The following is a 22,151-nucleotide window of genomic DNA, read 5'->3' as shown; positions in this document are numbered from 1 at the left end:
GAAAATGATTTAGTAAAAGCCCTGGGGGAAAGCCCTGGGGGAAGAGAGTGAAAGACAGGACCAGCCAGTTCATTTTTTCTTCTTTGCCGTATTATGATTGTACACTGTAGTTTTAGGGCACACTTCAGCAGGGAAGAAATATGGTACTTATGCCCCAAATGCCTTTTCACGTGACGCCTTTTAAACCCTGTTTATTTATCTATTTTTGATAATGTAGGACATTATGATAGATTTTACTACTCCAGTGTTTTAAACATCAGGATTTTGATTAAAAATTGAGAGGATGGCCAGGCGTGGTGGCTCATGCCCACAATCCCAGCACTTTGGAAGGCCAGGGCGGGTGGATCACTTGAGGTCAGGAGTTCAAGACCAGCCTGGCCAACGTGGTGAAACCCTGTCTCTATTAAAAATACAGAAATGACCTGGGTGTAGTGGCTGGCACCTGCTTGCCACTTGGAGGCTACTTGAGAGGCTGAGGCAGGAGAATCGCTTGAATCCGGGAGATGGAGGTTGCAGTGAGCCGAGATCCACACTTTTGCACTCCAGCCTGGGCAATAAGAGGAAAAAAAAAATTGAGAGTATATGTCAGTGCATACAACAGTAAGACAGTGCTTTTGTCTATGGTTTTTGGACTTTTGGACTGTGATTCACAGGTACCTATCTCTGCCTTGTACATGTACGTATATAAAAGTGAAATTAGTTTCATGAAACAATATTTGCCTTTCATGTGATGCACTCATATTACATTCATTAAAAAAGGATATGGCTCACTAAATTTATTTTATGATCCACAAACTGATTGTGACCTGCAGTTTGAAAACCCCTGATTTTAGATACTGATCTATTGGAATAAAGGGAAGATGGAGAGATTTGGATTCCAGTAGATCTTGGTTCTTCTAGCTTAACAGTTTTAGGTAATTTCCTCATTTGGAAGGAATTAAAAACCACTCTGGGGTTAATCCCAGAAGGCCAGTTCCAGCCCTCTGGGATTAACCTCCGGAGTGCTTTTTATTTACATGGTTTTAAAAAAAACAACCTTCCACCAGAATGTAAATGCCAGTAGAGCAGGGATCTTGTCTTTGTTGGAAGATGTCAGTGATTTCATTACATTTGCTTATTTTTGCAGCTGTAAGCTGGAAATAATATCTTGTTAGCTTAGTTGTGATCACTAGAAATATATGCAAAGTGGGCCAGGTGCGGTGGCTTACGCCTGTAATCCCAGCACTTTGGGAGGCCGAGGCTGGTGGATCACGAGGTCAGGAGCTCGAGGCCATCCTGGCTAACATGGTGAAACCCCATCTCTAGTAAAAATACAAAAATTAGCCGGCCGTGGTGGCGGGTGCCTGTAGTCCCAGCTACTCAGGAGGCTGAGGCAGGAGAATGGCGGGTGAACCCAGGAGGCGGAGCTTGCAGTGAGCCGAGATCGCACCACTGCACTCCAGCCTGGGCGACAGAGCAAGACTCCGTCTCTAAAACAAAATATATATATATGTATGTACACACACACACACACGCACGCACACGCACACGCACACACACACACACACACACACACAGTGAGGCCTTGTGTGGTGGCTCACACCTGTAATCCCAGCACTTTTGGAGGCCGAGGTGGGTGGATTACCTGAGGTCAGGAGTTTGAAACCAGTCTGGCCAACGTGGCGAAACCCTCTCTCTACTAAAAATACAAAAATTAGTCGGACGTGGTGGTGTGCACCTGTAATCCCAGCTACTTGGGAGGCTGAGGCAGGAGAATCTCTTGAACCTGGAGGCAGAGGTTGCAGTGAGCCGAGATGGCACCATTGCACTCCAGCCTGAGTGACAGAGCAAGACTCCGTCTCAAAACACACACACACACACACACACACACACACACACACACAGCCTTGCAGTGCCAGGAGTGATACAGATATTTAATAATTGGAAGGCTTTTATTATCATCATTATTTTTACTATATACCCGTTAGTTTATTAAGTAGGCTCTGCGATTCAACTTTATTCTTGCTTTTAGAGAGACAACATGTTATTACTAGAGGCATATAGATAAAACTGCCATACAGGGTGAGGTGGATGTTAGTAACTGAGTATGTATGAGGTATTGTAACTTAAAGGAGGAAGTCAGGGTAGGGAAATTACAGATGTATTCCGTATTTAAAAATTTTAAGGAACAGAGTCTCTTAAATTACCACCAGCTAAATGGGGTATTTCTTTAAGGAAGCATAAGGGGGAAAGACCGGAATTATCTTAAAGCTGCAAAGCCAAGTGTTTCAGGAAATTGTAGTACTGTTTTGCCTATAACTGATTGTTTTCACTTTCTGGCTTCATGGATAATTGGCATGTGTTCTAGAATGTAACACATTCTTAGGGACTGAATTATCATGTATTCCCCTTAGTAGCAACAGTACTAGGCTTCCAAGTCTAGTGTTCTGCCATAATTCTGTTTTCTCTCTTTCTCGCTGCTCCCAATAGACCAGGCTTTCCTCTGATTTATGGTTCCTGCTTGTTGCTATGTGACTTGTGCTGACCTCTTTCATACTCTTGGTTCCTTGACTCCATGTTTTTTGTTTGCAAGCAACAGAAACAGTCTAGTTATCTGAAGCAAAAAAAGGGGAAAGATGGGGAAGTTCATTGAATTAACAAAAAACAGAGGAATAAAGAATCTAGGTTGTAGACATCACAGTGGGCTGACTTGGCAGTGGTTAAGAATCAGTTTGAATTATTTTCCTGTATAATTTCTCTCTCTTTACATTCACATATCTAGGAGACTGTCTGATTTGCCTAGCTGGAGTTATGTTCCAGTCCTTTGCCCGGGGAAAAAAAGGGCGCTGTGATTGAAAACCCCAAGACTGTGCAGAAGAAGCTGTGTAGTTTCTCTAAAGCAAAAGCAGAAGACTAAAAACAATAGACGTCCAATATATAGTGTTAACATGGAGTGTTACTTTTTTTTTTGAGATAGGAGTCTCACTCTGTCGCCCAGGTTGGTGTGCAGTGGCGCGATCTTGGCTCACCGCAACCTCTGTTTCACCCTCCCGAGTGGCTGGGATTACAGGCGTGCACCACCATGTCCAGCTAATTTTTGTATTTTTAGCAGAGATGGGGTTTCACCAAGTTGGCCAGGCTGGTCTCGAACTCCTGACCTCAAATGATCCATCTGCCTCTGCCTCTCAAAGTGTTGGCGTTACAGGTGTGAGTCACCACACCTAGTGCATAAAGTGTTACTTCTGTGCATGTATGTGTATATTATTATGTAGAATAACATGTAGTGTTACTTCTGTGTGTCTGCGTATGAGTGTATTATTATAGTCCAACTCCAGAGAGAAGATATGTATGACTGTTAATCATGCCTAGTATAGATTATGTTTATTGGGCACACACCTGGTGTAAAAAGTGAGCAGAACTTTGATGCAATGTGCAACGAAAGCTCAGGGTGTATATCTTGAAACTATGCCATATTGTCGGGGGGTGACAAATACAGATAATATCAATCCAAGGATTGTGGATTCATTTATTTATTTTATTTATTTTTTTATTTTTTGAGACAGAGTTTTGCTCTTGTTGCCCAGGCTGGAGTGCAGTGGCACAGTCTTAGCTCACTGCAGCCTCTGCCTCCCAGGTTCAAGCTATTCTTGTGCCTCAGCCTCCTGAGTAGCTGGGATTACAGACGTGCGCCACCATGCCCGGCTAGTTTTTTGTATTTTTAGTAGAGACGGGGTTTGGCCATGCTGGCCAGGCTGGTCTCAAAACCCTGACAGGTAATCCTCCTGCCTTGGCCTCTGAAAGTGCTGGGATTACAGGCGTGAGCCACTGCACCTGGCCGATTCATTTATTTTAAGTAGTGAAATTACATGATTGTATTTATCTCAGAGCATTCATTCTGGAGGGTAGTATATGTATTGTTGAGGTGAGGGTGAAGGGCCGTGTGAGCAGATACAGGCATCAAGAACAGTAAGAAAGCTATTGGGTTGAAATCTGAATTTGTAAGGCTCTCTGTGATCTGCCCCTGCCTACCTCTGATTTAATTTCCTATCATTCGTTTATTGCTTGCCACTCTGTAGCCATCCTTACTTTTGTGGGAATCAAACTTGTTCTTGCCTTAGAGCTATCCCTGGTTGTCACTTTGTTGAATTCTTGTCATTTGTACCTCATTTCATGTTCCCCATCTCCTTTCCTGGCCATGTTCTCTAATCCCATTTTGTCTTTATGACTTTTCACTATCATATCATTTGGTTTTATTTTTTTAACCACAGTTATTACAATCTGTTAACCTTTTTTTACCCCCATCTCTGTTAACAGTGGTAGTTGGACAGGGTTTGATTGTTAAAGAAAAGTCACATGATCCAAAGTAACAGTGCTCATCAATCTGTGGTTTATTGCTGAAAAACGATACTTAAAGCAAGTGCTTTCAAGTTAGGTTGCACATCACAAGCAAAGGGTGTCTCCCATCAATGGACCTGAAGGAGCTGAGTGTCAGGTTCAATTGTCCCCCTTCTGTAGGGCCATATGGATATCTTTCTTTCTTGGATCAGGATCACTGATGTGCACAGAGAACACCTTGGAACCAGGGATCCAACAGTGGAGTCTCAGTGGGCCTTATATTCCTGCTGGCCACATAGGCATATTTTTGCTACATAACCAGACTTAATGGCAGAAACCTCAAGGGGCTTGCCAAAACCAGGTGCAAACCATCAGTCTCACTGTTAACAGTAAACAATGCTGACAAGCCGGTACAGACAGGCCATAGCTCATGGGATTCATGGTTTCAGAGCAACATTATTAATCAGTATGTTTCGTGCTTTGTCCAGGTATCAGTGCCATGCCATTACCTCTCTTATTTCAGGATTGTACACAGGACAGTTTCAGCCTTCTGGGGTTAACAGTCAGAGTGCTTTTTTGTTTCCTTTTTTTTTTTTTTTTTAAACTTCCACTAGAATGTAAATGCCAGTAGAGCAGGAATCTTGTCTTTGTTGGAAGATGTGATGATTTCGTTAATGTGTTTTAAGATTTGACAAAGGATATTCAGGGCCAGGTGCGGTGGCTCACGTCTGTGATCCCAGCACTTTGGGAGACCAAGGAGAGTAGATCACTCGAGGCCAGGAGTTCGAGACCAGCCTGGCCAACATGGTGAAACCCTGTCTCTACTGTGAATACAAAAATTAGCCGGGCATGGTGGTACATGCCTGTAATTCCAACTACTTTGGGAGGCTGAGGCGGGAGAATCACTTGAACCCGAGAAGCAGAGCTGGCAGTGAGCCGAGATCATGCCACTGCACTCCAGCCTGGGCAACGGAGTGAGACTCTGTCTCCAAAAAAAAAAAAGATATTCAGAATGACAATGTGTTTTTTTCAATTTAGTTTTTTTTCTTTTCTCAACTTTTAGGTGTGGGAATAAGTATCTTTGGAAGACCAGGCACTTTATGCAGTGTTGAGCTCAGGAGGTAGTGAGTGTTAAGGAATGGGTATAAAAGTGAGTGTGATTCTCTTTCCCATCTTGCTATTTCTTTATTTTTCCTGGACTCTCTCTTAAGGGTCTTTATGATTAGGCAAATAGCTTTTGACTTTTTTTGTGTGTGTTGCTATGTGTCTTTGAATGAAGAGTTAGGCATTCAGTATGTTCCCTTTGAAGTGTCTCCTACACTTGACGTGGATTCCCCTGATTTGCTGAAGAAGTTCTCAATATATTCTCTGAAACCTAGTTTCTGGTGCCGTTGTGTTACTGACTGCGTGATAAGCCTCAGTAAGTTTAAAATTTTTTATTTTAGAGACAGGGTCTTGCTGTGTTGCCCAGACTGGTCTCTAACTCTCTTGTCTCAAACAATCCTCAACCTCAGCCTCCTGAGCAGCTGGGACTATAGGTGCAAGCCTCTGTGCCTGGCTCAGTAATTTAACCAATTTCACAGTACCTCTAAACCCCAAATATGGTGGCCTTTTCTTTCAAAACATTTCTAGATGGACCTTTTCTGAGGAGTTAACAATTGTTTTAGTCTCGGCTTTGATAATCTCTTTACAGGTCTGTTTTTGCCTCCCTTTCAGGTAATTATTTTTTTAACTTGTTAACTTGTTTTGAACACTTGAGCATTTTATATGGTTCAAAACTTAAAATGTACAAAAGTGTGTACAGCAAAAAACCTTTCCACGTCTGTCCCCTAGCCACTTGGTTCACCTCTGTGGAGTGACAGGTGTTATTAGTTTTTTATGTGTCCTTCCAGAGATTATGTTACTGTATACAGAAAAGTATGTAATATGCTATCTCCCAACGTATTTCCCAAAAACATTGTAGAATATTATATGCACTGCTTTTATTGCCTAACTGTCTTTCCTGGTGATCATTCCCAAATCGGTATCTGAAGAGTTTCTTCATTGTTTTGTTTTGGTTTTTTTTTTGACTGAATAATATTTTATTGTAATTTTACCAGGCCCCTGTTGATGGAGAATTGGTTGTTTCTTTTTCTAATGCAGCAATGAATAGCATTGTATGTAAGTTATTTTGCATGTGTGCAAACGTTTTGATATATAAGTTCCCCACAGTAGAATTTCAGGGTCAACGGGTATGTGCATTTTTATTTTATTTATTTATTCTTTTTCTTTTTTCTTTTCTTTTTTTTTTTTTTTTGAGTTGGAGTCTCAGTCTGTCGCCCAGGCTGGAGTGCAGTGGCGTGATCTCGGCTCACTGCAATCTCTGCCTCCTGGGTTCAAGCAATTCTCCGGCCTCCGTCTCCCGAGTAGCTTGGACTACAGACGCGCACCACTACGCCCAGCTAATTGTTGTATTTTTAGTACAGACGCGGGTTCGGCATGTTGGCCAGGCTGGTCTTGAACTCCTGTCCTCAGGTGATCTGCCTGTCTCGACCTCCCGAAGTGCTGGGATTACAGGCGTGAGCCACTGCACCCTGCTGGATATGTGCATTTTTAAATTTCACTGCCAGGTTGTCTCCATGGAGGTTGTAGTTATTGATACTTCTACCACCAGTGTGTATTATAACACTGTAGAGTGTTATAAAACTTTTTATCTTTGCCAAACTGGTAGATAAAGAACGGTATCTTGTATTTTTTTTTTTTAAGATATGCTTTTCATTATGATATGCAGAATACATTAAAAGGTACAGACTACAGATGGTGAAGTTCACAAATTGGACAAACCTGTGTAACCACTATACCAGTTGTTACTCTATCCCCAGCCTCTGGAAAGGTAACCATTATCCTCACTTAAAGTATCTATTCATTATTCTTGTATTTCATATAAACATACAGTGTGTGCTCTTGTTTATGGCTTGTTTTTCTCAGCATTATAAGAGATTTATTTTGCGGAGATTCATCCAAATTGTACCAGAAGTTCACAGCGAAATCTTAATTTGCATTTCTCTTGCAAGGAGGTTGAGCACTTTTTAATGTTTTAAGCTTTAAAATTTTTATTTTCTGTAAGCTGTTTACGTTCCGTATCCTTGAGTAGGGAATCATATTCTTGTGGATCTCGTTACATGTAAAGGAAGGTGATTGTCTCGGATACGAGTTGTAGTTGTTTTCTTCATCTAGTCCTGCTTTTGATTTTGCATATGATAGTTCTTGCCATAAAGGGTTTTTAAAAAAATTATAATACTATTTTTTGTGGCTATTTACCTTTTTTCTCAATTACTTGTTTTTTCCTGTGGGCCTACTGTCTTTTGAGCATCCCATAACCCTTAGTTAGATTACACTTTAATGTCATCAAAGATGAAAGTGCAAAAACCACCTCTAAAAATGACCGTGCTGAACATGAAATTTGAATCAGGTGTAAGTGGAGTTATAGAAGAAATAGCTGACAGGGAGAGTGTTGCGAGAATCTTCATATGCAGCTGGAGAAACTTAGCGAAGGCGAATTTATGGACGTAAATGAGGAAAGTGGCTGTGATGAAAAAGATGATGGCCTCATAGGAAGTGTCACTGGCCAAAAACTTCACAATAAAGGAACTCTATCAGAGATATTTCATGACATTCAAAATTCAAGGATGAAATGTTAGAAGCTTTAGAGAGTTGTGTGAAAATGCCCCAAGAAATTTCCCCAAGAAATAGAAAAGATATTTGCTGTGTGTCATAAGTGGCCAAGTGCAGTGGCTCAGGCTGGGTGCAGTGGCTCATGCCCGTAATCCCAGCACTTTGGGAGGACGATGGGGGCAGATTGCTTGAGCTCAGGAGTTCTCAACCAGCCTGGGCAACATGGCAAAACCTCATCTCCACTAAAAATAGAAAAATTAACCAGGCGTGGTGGGATGCATCTGTTGTCCTAGCTACTTGGGGGACTGAAGTGAGATGATCGCGTGAGCTTGGGAGATCCAGGCTGCAGGGAGCTGTGTTTGTGCCACTGCACTCCAGCCTGGATGACAGAGAAAGACCCTGTCTCCAAAAAAGAAGAAAAGATGCTTGCTCTCTGTGTCATAAGTTATATGAGAAGAAAAGTTGCTATTCAAAATTCTCAATAAGCCATTTACCAAGAAATAAAACAATTCACATCGGTTCTAATGTTTTAAATTACAGTGTACTAAAAGAATGTTTTTGTTTGTTTGTTTGTTTGTTTTTACTTTTTTTCCTGAGACAGAGTCTTGTTCTGTCACCCAGGCTGAAGTGCAGTGGTGTGATCTTGGCTCACTGCAGCCTCCACCTCCTGGGTTTAGGTGATTCTCCTGGCTTAGCCTCCCGAGTAGCCAGGAATATAGGTGTGCACCACCATGCCCAGCTAATTTTTGTATTTTAGTAGAGGTGGGGTTTCACCATGTTGGCCAGGCTGGTCTCGAACTCCTGACCTCAAGTGATCTGCTTGCTTTGGACTCCCAAAGTGCTGGGATTACAGGCATGAGCCACTGTGCCCGGCCCGTTTTACAGTGTTTTGATTATACGTTGATAACTGATAGTAAATGTTTTTAATATCTTGACTACATTTTTAAAGTAATGGAACAATTCACACTGATTAAGATCACCTTGTTCAGTTTCGAATCTTGGTGATTTTTACAGTCCCGCACTACCATCCAAAATGTGAACTGCCGCTGTATGTTTAAACAAAAAATCTCTCAAACTCCTTAAAGTGACTCAATAGTGTTTCAGACAGTGAATTCTTCGTTGTCTCTTCTAACATTCAGGTCCGTTGAAGATTAAATAGAACTGCATGTTTGATACACTTTTCTTGTACTTAGGACTTGAGTTTCTAGAGCTGCTATAGATCTCAGTTCTTCCCTAAATTGCCAGATGTTGATACTAGTAGTCTAATGAGCTATGCAAAGAATAGTATACAAGATAGCAAGTAACAACAATGATTGCAATCCAAAGTGTTTCTTGAGCACCTGCTATACCAGGTACTAGGTTTTTAGGTTTTGGGAGATAAGTAACATTAGGCCCCCTGTGTTCTTTTTTTTCTTCACACACTATAAAGGGCAGACAGATGAAAGGATAGTAGAAGGAGTTATATCATAGAAGAATTTTTAATGATACTGAGAATTACAGATAATTTTAAACACTTTTAAGATGTTGCAATTCTGTGCTGTTTTATATGATGTTGGAGATAACCATAAAAGAAATGACTCAAGGGACTTGGGAACTAGATATACAAGTTGAGCTTCTGTATGTAGGTCAGGTGGCAGTATGTTGAGATACATACCATAACACAAAGGGTTTTTTAATGTAATAATACATTATGGAAAGAATTATACTTGGGCAGCGGGTTTCACATTGATTATAATCTATGGCAGATTACTCTTTAAAACAATCAAACTTTTGTATTATTGAATGCATTTTATGAGAAGAGAACTGTAGGTTAGTTCACCAACTGAACGTTGTTTTTGCTGAAACTGAGTTTTGCTAAAACTGCCATTCTAATGCTCTTATTCCTTAAGCCTAAGCTTATATGGTTAAATATTACAACTGTACATTATGTACAGTCATTTGAAAAGGATTTGATTTGGACATTTCTCTGTAAAAGCTTGACTTGTGCCTTTTTTTTTTTTTTTTTGCTGAAAATGGGAGATGAAATCAAGGATATTGATTTTAATTATTTACTAAAGACATATTTATTGAATATTTATGGAGAGCCAGTGCCAAGAATTCTGAGGGTTATGAAAATGCTTGTTAGTAGGCTACCATGGAACTTAGTTTAGTAGGTGAGAAAGTCTTGAATGTGAATAGCTGAACAAGTAATACAAGTTGGCAGTATTTTGTGGGTGTTACAAGTGATGACTTAGGTTCAAAGGAATAAGCAGTTATTTCTAGCTGGAGGAATCAGAAGGCTTCATGGATGCAGGACTTGAAAGGCATCTTATGGACATATTAGTAGAAGATGTACTAATTGGAGCAAAGAACACTGGGAAAGTCCTGATGATTTAAAGCTTCTCTGATGTATCTTAATTTTATTACATAACCGATGTTTAACAAATGATTGGATTGTTAATATTACCATTTTTTGGTCTTAAAAGGAATATTGTGTTAGATGATTCAGGATAGTACTGTAGTTCTCAAAGCGTGATCCTTGGCAGCATCAACATCTCCTGCTAACTTGTTGGAAATGCATATTCTTGGCTGAATCCCATATCTAGCCGTTGAGTCAGAAAGTGGTGTGGGATCCAGCACCCTGTGCTCTAACAGGTCTTATTTTGACAGAGGCACTTCTACTTAATGACTACCTTTTTAAAAATGCGGTAACTGATGCTCACTTTGGCAGCACATATGTTAAAATTGGAATGATACAAAGATTAGCATGTCCCCTGCACAAGGATGACACACAATTTTACAAAGTGTTTCATATTTTTTATTACGCACTGCATGCCTGTATCAAAATATCTTGTGTACTTCATAAATATATACACCTACTGTGTACTCCAAAAAATTAAAAACAAAAGAAATGTGGTCTCTATATCAACTGTATTGGCTAATAATGATGAATAGCCCATTCCATAATTTGATTAAAAGTCATTCCTTAGCTTACTATTTGAGGTATAAAATCTTTGTCAGTTTGGAGGATAATTTTTTTACTTGGAAATTTGAAAACTTGGAAATTGAATAAATTAGTGAGCTATTTTAATTGTTTTATCAGTGAATCATAAAGAATGTTGCCAGCACTTCTCCGTGGCACATCAAGTATACTGGCTGTTTTATTGCCTCCTAGAATTTAAAAATGAGTTATTGTAGTCACTGGTTATATATATATATTCATACATGAAACATGTCCTGATGTATATTTTTCATTCTTGTGAAATAAAAGACACTTGTCAGTTTTATACTAAATGTTTTTTAAAATCCTGTTAATTCATTATTTCTAATTAAATGCTAATAATTGAGGAACTGCCAGACTATTTTCCAAAGGACTGCAGCATTTTGCATTTCTACCAGCAGTGAATGAGGGTTTCAGTTTCTCGTCTTTCTCATATCCTTGTCAACCCTTATCACTGTTTTTTTGTTGATTGCCATCCTAATGGGTGTGAAGTAGTACCTCATTGTGATTTTGTTTTGTTTTGCATTTCTCCTGATAGCTGGTGATGTTGAGCGTGTTTTCATATGCTTATTGGCCATTTGTATTTTACTCTTTGGGGTATGTATTCAGATTTCAAAATTGGCTTGTCTTTTATTGAGTTGTAGTATTTCTTCATATATTCTGGATGCAAATGGTATGATTCATATCTGTGATATGATTTACAAAACTTTTGTCCTGTTCTGTGGGTTTTCACTTTCTTGATGGTGTCTTTTGAAATGAAAATGTTTTACATTTCTATGATCTCAGTTTATTGTTTTTTTCTTTTGTTTCTTGTACTTTTGGTGGCATATCTATGAAACCATTGCCTAATCCAAGGTCATCAAGATTGACCTGTATGTTTTCTTCTAAGTGTTTCAGAGTTTTAGCTCTTAGTTCTATAACCCAGTTTGTGATAATTTTTTATATGGTGTGAAGTAGGGTTCTAAATTCATTTCTTTTGCATTCAGTTGTCGTAACACCATTTGTCAGCCTCAGTTACAGTGACAGATTTTTATGAATTTTTATCTAGACTTTCTAGATCTTACTAGCAGTTGAGGAGATTTTGAGTTTTACTATTCTCATTGCATTGTCAATTAAGAGAATAAATTCATTAAGTATTAAAGAAAAAGATGCTGTGAGTTAAGCACTGTGTTCCCTTTTAGGAGTCTTTAAGGAGAAACTGGAATAGGTTTTTGAAATTGATAGGTCACACATTTTTAAAATGAGAATGAGAATGAAATTGATGTCACACATTTTTAAAATGAGAATGGGAGAAAGGCCTTTCAGTAGCTAAAGATTTTCATTTAAAGCTGAGGAGTTTATTTAGCCCTATAGCACGTAAGAAATAGTTATAGTTAGACATATTTGAATCATAGAGAAGAATGATTTTTCAAATAATTACTAATAGAGCTCTCTAATAACTTGGTAAAGTAGTGCCAGTTATTGGAGGAGCTCAAGTGAGGTTGAATGATGGGTCATTAAAAGTACAGAAATGATTTCTGCATTGAAAACAAAGGTTGTTGACAGAGTTCTGAGATTTCCAGTTAGTCATGTGACTATGGTAGGCTTTCCATTTTCTTTCACATTTGTGAAGGTTTTCTGCTTGGGATCCATCCTTCCCCAGACTTCTGTCAAGTTATTGGAAGGAAAGTGAGGGAAAACAGGAGGTTATTGTCTTGCAGGATTAAATGATAGAAATACTCCAGTTTTTGATTAGTTAATGTTATGCCTTACCCTGAAAATTGGTCTCATCGCTTGATCTAGTTCTTTTTGGCTTCTTTAGTTCTTTGTTCTCTGAGTAACACAGTGAAGAGTGAGAATGAGAGACACTAGCAACAGTGACTGTTGAGATGAGAACTAAACATTAAAGTATCCTCTAACATCAAATTTGTGCATTGTTGTGGTTTGTAGATTGTGAGTTGAAGAAAGCTGCGTGAATTGTAGGAAAATGTAAATTGTGATAGTGTAGATGGAATTTCTTTGTCATCCTTTCATGAAAATAAAGTTAACTTTACTGATTCAGGGAATTATGTTCTTATTTTGTAAATGATCCACTTGAAGAGTAGATTGTTGAAAATGTACTCAGGAGAAAACGTACTAGTGCACATTTGTACTTTTTGATGGATATGTTTGAATCATATGTTTTAAGTATGGAAAAATCTGATTATATAATCTGATTGAGGCAGATGAATGAATTCAGTCACCTGGTTTTCAGTCAGAATATGTTGAGAATCTTTTAGCTATAATGCTCTCAAACTTCAAAGTAAAATATTAATCAAAGCAGAATTGGAAGCATGAGAAAATTAGGTATCTTTTTTTCTTTGAAGTGAGATTTTTGGAATAATCTTTTAAATAGGAAAAGCTTTTTGAGCTTAGCCTCTTCCATGTTTAAAATATTTATCTTGTTTGCCCAATTGTAGGGGTTTTCTCTGTTAAAGATTTGAGCATAGTCTGAATCTCCTTGGTTGGAAATAATTGGCTCCAAACGAAAGCTTCTTATCAGTGATGTTGGTGTAGGTATGCCCAATGAGTGATGTAAATCAGTTAATATGAAGATGTTATATAACTTTTTAAGGCTTGAATTTTAAACTTTTGTTAATGTATGTACTTTATTATTAGGAAGGTAAATACTGTTTTTAGTATGATATGAGCTCTCCCTTGAAGTTACTGTACATTTTTTAAAAAACTATTACAATATACTAATCAAGATTTTCTTTTTGTCTGTTTTTGAATGGACCACTTAAAGATTGCTGCTGTTCACAGGTTTCTCTGCAGATTTCTTACAGGAGTTAGCAAAAGACTTCTATTTCCCCTCCTCTCAATTAAAAGATACAAGACACATGTGTGCGACATAAGACAAAATGTGGGGAGAATGTTGCTCATGATGTTTGGTTTTCTGTGGCTGACTTTTTCCGTAATGTTTAACAGTTCTATTACTTGAATTTAGAGAGGGATTTGTTGTGCTAAAAAGTACCTCCACATTCAACTGTAATAAGCCACATTATTAAAACACTGTTGGAGTTGGAAGATAAAGATACTGTTGATGCTAATTGTTTGGTATTTGTGGATGAGCCTGAAACGACTAATATTTAATCATGAGTCTTTTCTGCACTTATGTGATCTTCTGTGCTTTGATTTGCAGCTATCTCCACTGTTTAAAGAACCAGTTGCTCTTTGCAACTCCCTTATTTAGCCCTATCTGCTAGAAGCCATTGATCCAAGAACTCTGCTTTTCCTCACACTCGACTTTAATAGCATTATGAAAGCTAGCCCAGTAAAACTGAATTTCCAACAATGTGGCTTCAGTTGTTGGTGGACTTGCAGTATTTTAGGTCAGATATCTTTCTTCTTCAAGTGCACAAGAGGTCAACTTAGTATAGAGTAAAATTTGACATCTGTGTTAGAGGCAGATCTCATGATAATGTTAAGGGATTTCGGTCATTACTTTGCAATTTTCAGGGTACGTGCTGAACTTCTTGATGCTCTTCTCTTAGTTCTATTACATCACCTCTTCTATGACCCCTATCAGGTGTGACATTCTTAACTGAATTCCTAGATGCTTTGACACAGGCTTACAGTGTTTTTAATCTGTCTTATATAAGTTGTATTAGAGGAGGAGGGAATTTTTTAATTGTTAGGTACTCTATAGTACCTAACAGAATGTATTCTACTTAGTAAACGCAGTCTTTAGTAATAAGTAAATTTGACAATAATGCTCATAAGCAGCATTTTGGTGAATTAATCAACATTGTACAAATATACCTTAAGTATACTTTGAATTAGTAGAATAAAGCGTTGCTTATTAATACTTTAGATTTCAACACTTCATGGTTTCACCTTCACATTAGTTAATTGGAATGCTGGGATCATCCTAAATGTGTTTATTTGTAGGATTGGGATGAGGGTTGTTCTTGCATTGTGATTCTTTCAATCCCATTCTCTCTAGGACTTCTAGTAATTCTAGGTTTCCAGTAATTAATGGCTCTTTTTATTAGTTGGAAGGTTCATGGATTTTTTTTTTACATCTTTAGCTAAGAACATTCTAAACCACTTGCAGTATCTAAATGTGTCAGACATGAAGGTAGCCTTAATGGAAACAGGCTTGCCTTCTCTAAACCTCACAAGGAACAGCCTCGATGGGATTGTGAGTTTCATTTCCCATGTGCCAAAAAGAGGCGGAGCTCAGAGCCAATGATGAAAGATGCTACTTAATCCTTTTAGACTACAAAATTTATGTTAATTACCAGATAAGACCTTTTCCCTCAGGGAGTTTAGTATTTAAAGAGAACGTTAATGCATGTAATTTATAATCTGCATGAATTTAGTCTGGCAAAAAAAATTGCACATTGTTTGGAAGGGAGGCTAATGTTTGAAAGAAAGATGCGTGTGAAATCAAATTGGGACTTATTTCTAGAGGAGATAGGCTATGGATAGGCTATGGAAGGGAAGAAAAAGATTGACATCCATCAAGATTTCTCAATGGACTTTATTTTTAAACTTTTACTATGACACATTTGAAAATAATAAAAGAATAATGAATTACTGTATCCTGTTGGTTAGCTTCAACAGTTATCTGCATACGTTGAATTTAGTTGTCATGTTTCTTGAGACTTTAATCTGGCATAGTTCCTCAGCCATTCTTTGTCTTTTATGACATCGATAGTTTTAAAGAACATTCCTCAGTTTATGTTTGTTTCCTTAGGACAAGATTTAAGATTATGTTTAACTGTGATTTTAAAGGAATGAAAATGGTAGAATTCTATGACAAGCCGTAGGTTGTAGTGGAACTAATTCTGGACCAAGAATCAGGAGTCCTGAGTCCTGGCTCTTAGAAAGGAATTGTAGTATGCAGTATTTAAAGAATGTAGACTTTGGAATAATGAAACAGCTTTAAATCTCAGCTCTTTTGAGTAGCTGTATAATAATTGTGTAAATTTAAGCAAATTGGTTAACATTTTAGGGCCATGTATAAAATATGACCAATAAATTCCTGCCTTTTCAAGTTGTTGGGAGTAAATGAGATAACATGAAGTACAAAGATGCTACACTATGTGATAGTGATTAAAATATTGTAAATTTGAGCTGGTCCGAAGGTAGTGAGTTATCTCAATTGATTATGTAGTCAGTAACAGATCGAACTTGTTCTATTCTGTTCCCCCCCTTTCACTATTGCACTCGACTAGTCTAAAAATAAAATATAGTAAATTTGGAAAAGAGGAAAATCAATGAGTTAAAGCTGCGAAAAGGAAGTTTGAGTGGAAAAGATTCCACGTGACCGTTGATTTTAAGGATGGATTGACTTTGGATAAATATCTAGGTGTGGAGAATCCACTGGAAAATCTTAAGTGTAAGGGAATATAGTCAGATTAGTGTGGGAAATAATGTTAGAGTGAGGAAGTTAGAAGACTCTTGGGAGTTTGAAGGTCTGGGTTGTAGTCCAGCCTTTGCCGTTAGCTGGTTGTATGATTTGGAGTAAGTTATTTAACCCGTCTAGACCTTGTTTTCTAACACTATAAAATGACTGGTATGTTATCAGCATTCTTTAGAAACATCCTGGTAAGACAGAGTAGTAAGAGAAAGCTTTCATCAGGAAGGAGGTCATCTGCATCTTGAAAGGTAGACAGCCTCTAGATAGGAGAAGAGGAAAAGGGAAAGCCATTAGAACAAGAATGCCGAATTAAAGAAGGCATAACTGGAGGTAAAGACCTATAGTATCACAGGGAGGAGTGCATGTTGGAAAGTAATGAGAAGTTAAGGTTATCAATTCTGTGCTCCAGAAGTAGGCTCTGTATAGTTATGTTTACTGTTTAGAGTTGATGCAGTTGGAAAATGGCCCTCTTATTTAAATAAAGGTTGGTGAGACACCTGCTGGAGTATAACTAGATTCACCTTACGCAGTATTTTTGGATGAGCGAGTCCCCAAGGGCTTTCTGTTAGCAAAAGGAGGCTATCCCAACTCGTTCTCCCTGAAATTTGAAGTAACTAATACCAAGGGCAACAGTTGCATTACAATAAAATGACCATGTAGAAAATGGGTGAGGTTGGTATAGACCACTAATTCAATACACAGGGCCAAGGATTCTTTGGAATGTTTCTTCGTGTCGTGTGGTTGATTCTGGAGCTTCTAGCCACGCAACTATGCCAGTTGATCTTGGAGGAACATTAAATGGTCACAGAAGTATGATCTAAAATAATCTGCAAAATTGGTAATTGGTGTTGTTGCCTAGACTGAGATCTGGACCAGCAGTGTATCACAATGTAGTGAATGGTCATTGTTTATTCAGCAAATTTCAACAATTTCTGTCTTGGGACAGTTAAGAAACAAAGACAGTATATGAATAACCATTCTATGTAGGTTTCTCTGCCTCAGGATTCAAAACACCCCTTCCCCTAACCATTCATGTCTATTTACTTATCTAAACAAAATCAAAAGAAGCCCCAATTATATAGGAATCCAGTCATCGATTGGAAAAATAAAAGAGATGGGACCATATTTTATGACAAGTTGTGGAAAAGGTTCCAGGATCAAATTGGGTAGGGTGTAAATATTCTTCAACCGTGGAACTGTTGTGGTTTTCTTTTAAAACCTGATTATCAGCCAGGTGCGGTGGTTCACGCCTGTAACCCCAGCACTTTGGGAGGCTGAGGCAGGTGGATCACCTGAGGTCAGGAGTTGGAGACCAGCCCGGCCAACATGGTGAAACCCCATCTCTACTAAAAATACAAAAAGTAGCCGGGTGTGGTGGCGGGTTCCTGTAATCCCAGCTACCCGTGATGCTGAGGCAAGAGAAGTGCTTGAACGTAGGAGGCGGAGGTTACAGTGAGCCGAGATCATGCCACTGCACTCCAGCCTGCGGTACAAGAGTGAAACTCCGTCTCAATAACAAAAAACAAAAAAACCCTGGTTATCCAGGTTTTTCTTTGTTTTTATGAGCTTATACTTTCTATAGGTCCCATTTTTCTTGAGTTATTATGTGGAGTTGCTGTCTGGTTTGCAGGCAATATGCCTGAATGGTTACAATGCTAAATCGTTAAGTATCTCTTGATTTTATAAAAGTTCAGTTTGAGAAATCGAAAAAATATGACACTTGCCATATATTATAATGTATTCATTTTGTCTGTACTCCCCCATTAAAATATAAACTTCAGGGTGGTTTCTTGACTGTTGTTTTTAGCATCTGAAATGAAGCATGGCAAATAGTACACATTCAGTAACTAGTTATTAAATGAATGAAGAACTATGATATTTGACAGCATTACATGCAACTAAGCCTCATAAAGAAGGGAATTCACAAATGGATTCTCTTTAAAGTCTTCCTAATGTCTTTCTTTTTATTTCCTTTCTTCTTCCTTCCGTTATGGGCTTTGTTTTGATCAGTGAAAGGGTGAGTATAAGAAGCTGCATTTTAAGTTTTCAGGAATCTAGTCATGCCTTTGGATAAAAATACCATGGTCACACTTTTAGCTTCGATGAGAAAAGGGCCTCATTAGGTCATTTTGAGTCATTAGGCTCAATGTTAAAGCTACTCAGCGATGAGGGCACGAAAGAGGTATAGTTGTTTGTTCGCAGTGCTTGTCCTTAAATAGGCTCTTAAATGAGTGAATGAATGAATGTTCAAGAACACTTTAGAGACTTTGAAAAGATCGAGTGATTTTGAAATAACAGACTCTGGGATCTGGAACTTCTATATTGGCGTGGAATAGAACTAGTTTCTTAGAATGTGGGTAGTCGTTGCTTGAGCTTTCTACTAATATGTCCTGAGTTTCTGGCTGAGAAGAGTGGATAAAATGGTAAGTGAGGTAAAGAAAGAAAGTCACAATTCATATACTACCTATAAAAGATTTATAAATTGCCATTGGCCCTAGATTCCTGGTTTCTGATTTCTTACTACCTTGCATAGTATAAAAATAGCAAATTGAGGGGGTCAGAATGTTCAGTGGTTATTGGTTGACATTCACCTTTTTTCCTTCCCATTGAACCCATTCTGCTCTTTAATACTGCTTCTTTGCCCTTGGAAAGAAATAGCCAGTTTTACTTTATATTTCTCCCAATCAGTGGCATAGGAGTAGAGTTTATTAAAGCTCTAAGTAAGATTTGTTGTATTCTTTCAAATTAGAAGATTAGTCACTGTACTAGTGGAATTTGAAGTCAAGACTGAATCAAAGTGTTAACATCTTCATTACTGCACTAGAAAACATGCATATTAATAGAATTTATAGAGCACATTAGATTTCCCTGTGTAGCAAACAATCTGGGAGACCTGAGAGCTTATGCTGCCTATAAGGAACTATGTTGAATAGGAAACTGGTATTTTCTATGACTGTTTTAAAATTATTTTGATGTCATATCTAAAAAGGAAATTTTAGACTATGCAGATAATTCAGCAATCTGCCTGACTTTCAATACCAAAATAAAGGTACTATTTTAAAATACTGTATAATTATGGAGCAGGCTTAATGGAAGCCTTATTAAATTTACCCGTTATTTGCTGTTGCTGAAAATATCTTTCCCAGGAATTCAGTGTTGCTATTCTAGGCAATAGTTTCATTGCTTCGCAGCTACTATTTGGAAGACAGGGAACAGGAATAATAATAGTAGACTGATGTTTGTTTAAATAATGGAGATTTGATTAATCCAGTACCCACTATAGATTATTGGTTATGATGTTCGTTAAAAATGGGCATCATTTCTTCAAAGCCATAATCTTGACCCACTCCTGTAAATTCTTTTTTCTCCCTTCTCTTTTATATTCAGTGTTTGTTCTAGAATCGTTACCCCATTTTCAGAATGCCAATAGCAGTGTGTTTAGAAACAAGGTCATGTTGTTTTTATAAGATAAACTGCATAATGTTCATAAGCACACAAAATAAAGCATTCTGGACTTTCAGACTGGGTGGATTGACAGTTTCAGCAAATCTTGTACTTCTGGTAAAGGACAGTTCAGTGTTTCCCATCACTTAGAAAATCTAGGAAAAATACCGACAGCTACCATTTATTAAGTGCTTTTTATGTCCCAGGTACTGTTACGTGCTTGATAATGCATTATCTTATTTAGTTAACATAACTCTCCTCTGTGAGAAGATACCATTACAATCTTGTTTTACTGGTGAGAAAACTGAGGTTTAGAGAGGTTAAATAACCAGCCTGTTGTGTGATTCTCGGTGGAAGGTAGAGTAACAGTATTATTGTAGTTCTATTCTGTCCCTTATGTTCTCCAGTCATTTGTTCTGGGCATTCAAGTTACAAAGCTGGATAAGGTGTCTTTCAAGATACATACCTTCTAGTGAAGGGAGATAGGCATGTAAAATGGATATCCACAATGGTTAGTAGGATGTGAGTGATCTAAAATTTAGCCAGAGGATACAACATTTCCAAAGTCTGCTAATGTATGAGGAGTTTGGGAAACTAAAAACATACACATGTCAAGTTGCATCCTAGACATAGAAGGTCATGGTGCTTAGTGCTTAGTTACAGGAAATGAGGGAGGAGAAGAAGGAGCCATATCTCTGGTTTGGGTGATAAGTTGGGTGAAAATGGTGCCATACACCAAGGTAGGAAATATGAGAAGAGGAACAAGTTTGGGGCGGGAGATGAATTAAATTTATACATAGAAAATTTGAAATGCATCGTGTGACATGGGTCGGGGGGAGAATGATGATGTCTAGTTGGTTTCAAGTAAGTAAAATACCATTTTAAACAAATTGTGAGACAGGAAGGTACTGTTTTTCAAAATTCCATTGCCCTTAGTGTGATGAATTCCATTAGGTTTATTGCCTGGGTTGAAAAATGGCTACTGCTGCAGGAGGCATCATATTTAAGCAGGAAGAAGTGCTGCATCTGTTCTTTATTTTCAGTAAAGCAAAAGCTTCCCCTGGCCTCCTCGTCCCTTCCGTAGCAGACTTCTCCTGAGGTCTTACCAGACACAACTGATCAATATGGCTGCCTCTGGCTGCAAGAAAGGTTAGGAAAGCAGGTATTTATCTGGGCCTGTTGCTGCTTTGAAGAAAATTAGAATTATGTTAGCAAGGAGGCTGAAGGCATCTGAAGAGTTGTTAAATGAATAGTTAATTAAGCAGTGCCTCAACAAAGAAACCCATTACTACCTCCTGCTTCAAAACTAAAAAAATCAAAAGCTTAAATTTTAGTTATCCAGTGATGTTCAATTATAAATTTTGGGATGCATTAAAAACAGTTTGGGCTTTAGACCTCAAAGTTGCAGGGAAAGAGTGGAATGAGGCGCACGGATAGTGTGATTGAAGGGGGGTCAGTAGGCAGCATAGAGAGATTTGGGAAGATTTGACCAAATTTTGCGGTTGTGGTGGACAAAGGAGGCAGAGCAAAGAGGTGTGACTCTCAGGCTTTTGGGTTGGGTAGTGAATAGCAGTAAGCAGCACAGTATGACTATGATAGTGACTAGTGTTTTTGTGCCTTCCAAGACTTTTTGGTAAACTTCCAAAAGGAGAAAAATGATGTATTTTAAAATTTCAGTCTCTCCTATAAATACTGATTATGTATATTAAGTAAATTTGACCTGACTCATCAGATGAAGTTCCTGATTTTTAAATGTATCATCAGTTTTTTTAAAAGTTACATCCATATAGTATTGCAGGAAGTAGTTAGTTGTATGAAATACTATAGGTCAAAAGTAATTGGAAGCTGGGTCAGGTAGATGGTTAAAAAGTGTACTTACTTTTTGATGGCATTACACCATACACTGGTGGGGGCCCAAGATCCTTACTGTATGGACTCCATCCTGCCCGTGGCACTGTGGCAATAAGACAGTGTGGATATAGACCGCCTCACTCCTCCGTACAGTGATACTTTAATTAAAAATCATTATTATTATTATTATTATTTTTTCCCCAAAGTGACAGGGTCTTACTCTGTTGCCCAAGCTGGAGTGTAGAGCTGTCATCATGGCTCACTGCAACCTCAAACTCCTGGGCTCAAGGGGTCCTCCTGCCTCAGCCTCCCAAGTAGCTGGGACTACAAGTGCACGCCACTCTGCCCAGCTAATTTAAAAAAAATTTTTTATAGAGATGGGGTCTTGCTGTGTTGCCCAGACTTGTCTTGAACTCCTGGGCTTAAGCGATCTTCCCATCTCAGCATCCCAAACCACTGGGATTAGAGGTGTGAGCTACCGTATCTGGCCAAACTTTTTTTTTTTCTTTTTAATTTTAAGAA

General features: G+C 38.3%; 1 protein-coding gene and 1 non-coding gene across 10 annotated transcripts in view; both read left to right on the top strand.

Annotated features, from left to right (window-relative positions):
• TBL1XR1 (TBL1X/Y related 1) overlaps positions 1-22,151 on the top strand; it is a 178,355-nt gene that overhangs the window by 59,599 nt on the left and 96,605 nt on the right. The window lies entirely within an intron of this gene.
• LOC129034313 (U6 spliceosomal RNA) lies at positions 10,663-10,766 on the top strand. The gene has a single exon (XR_008501817.1). It is a non-coding gene; the product is annotated as a U6 spliceosomal RNA (small nuclear RNA).

This window comes from Pongo pygmaeus, chromosome 2 (assembly GCF_028885625.2).
Source record: "Pongo pygmaeus isolate AG05252 chromosome 2, NHGRI_mPonPyg2-v2.0_pri, whole genome shotgun sequence".
NCBI lineage: Eukaryota > Metazoa > Chordata > Mammalia > Primates > Hominidae > Pongo > Pongo pygmaeus.
This window is presented reverse-complemented; position numbering and strand designations above follow the sequence as displayed.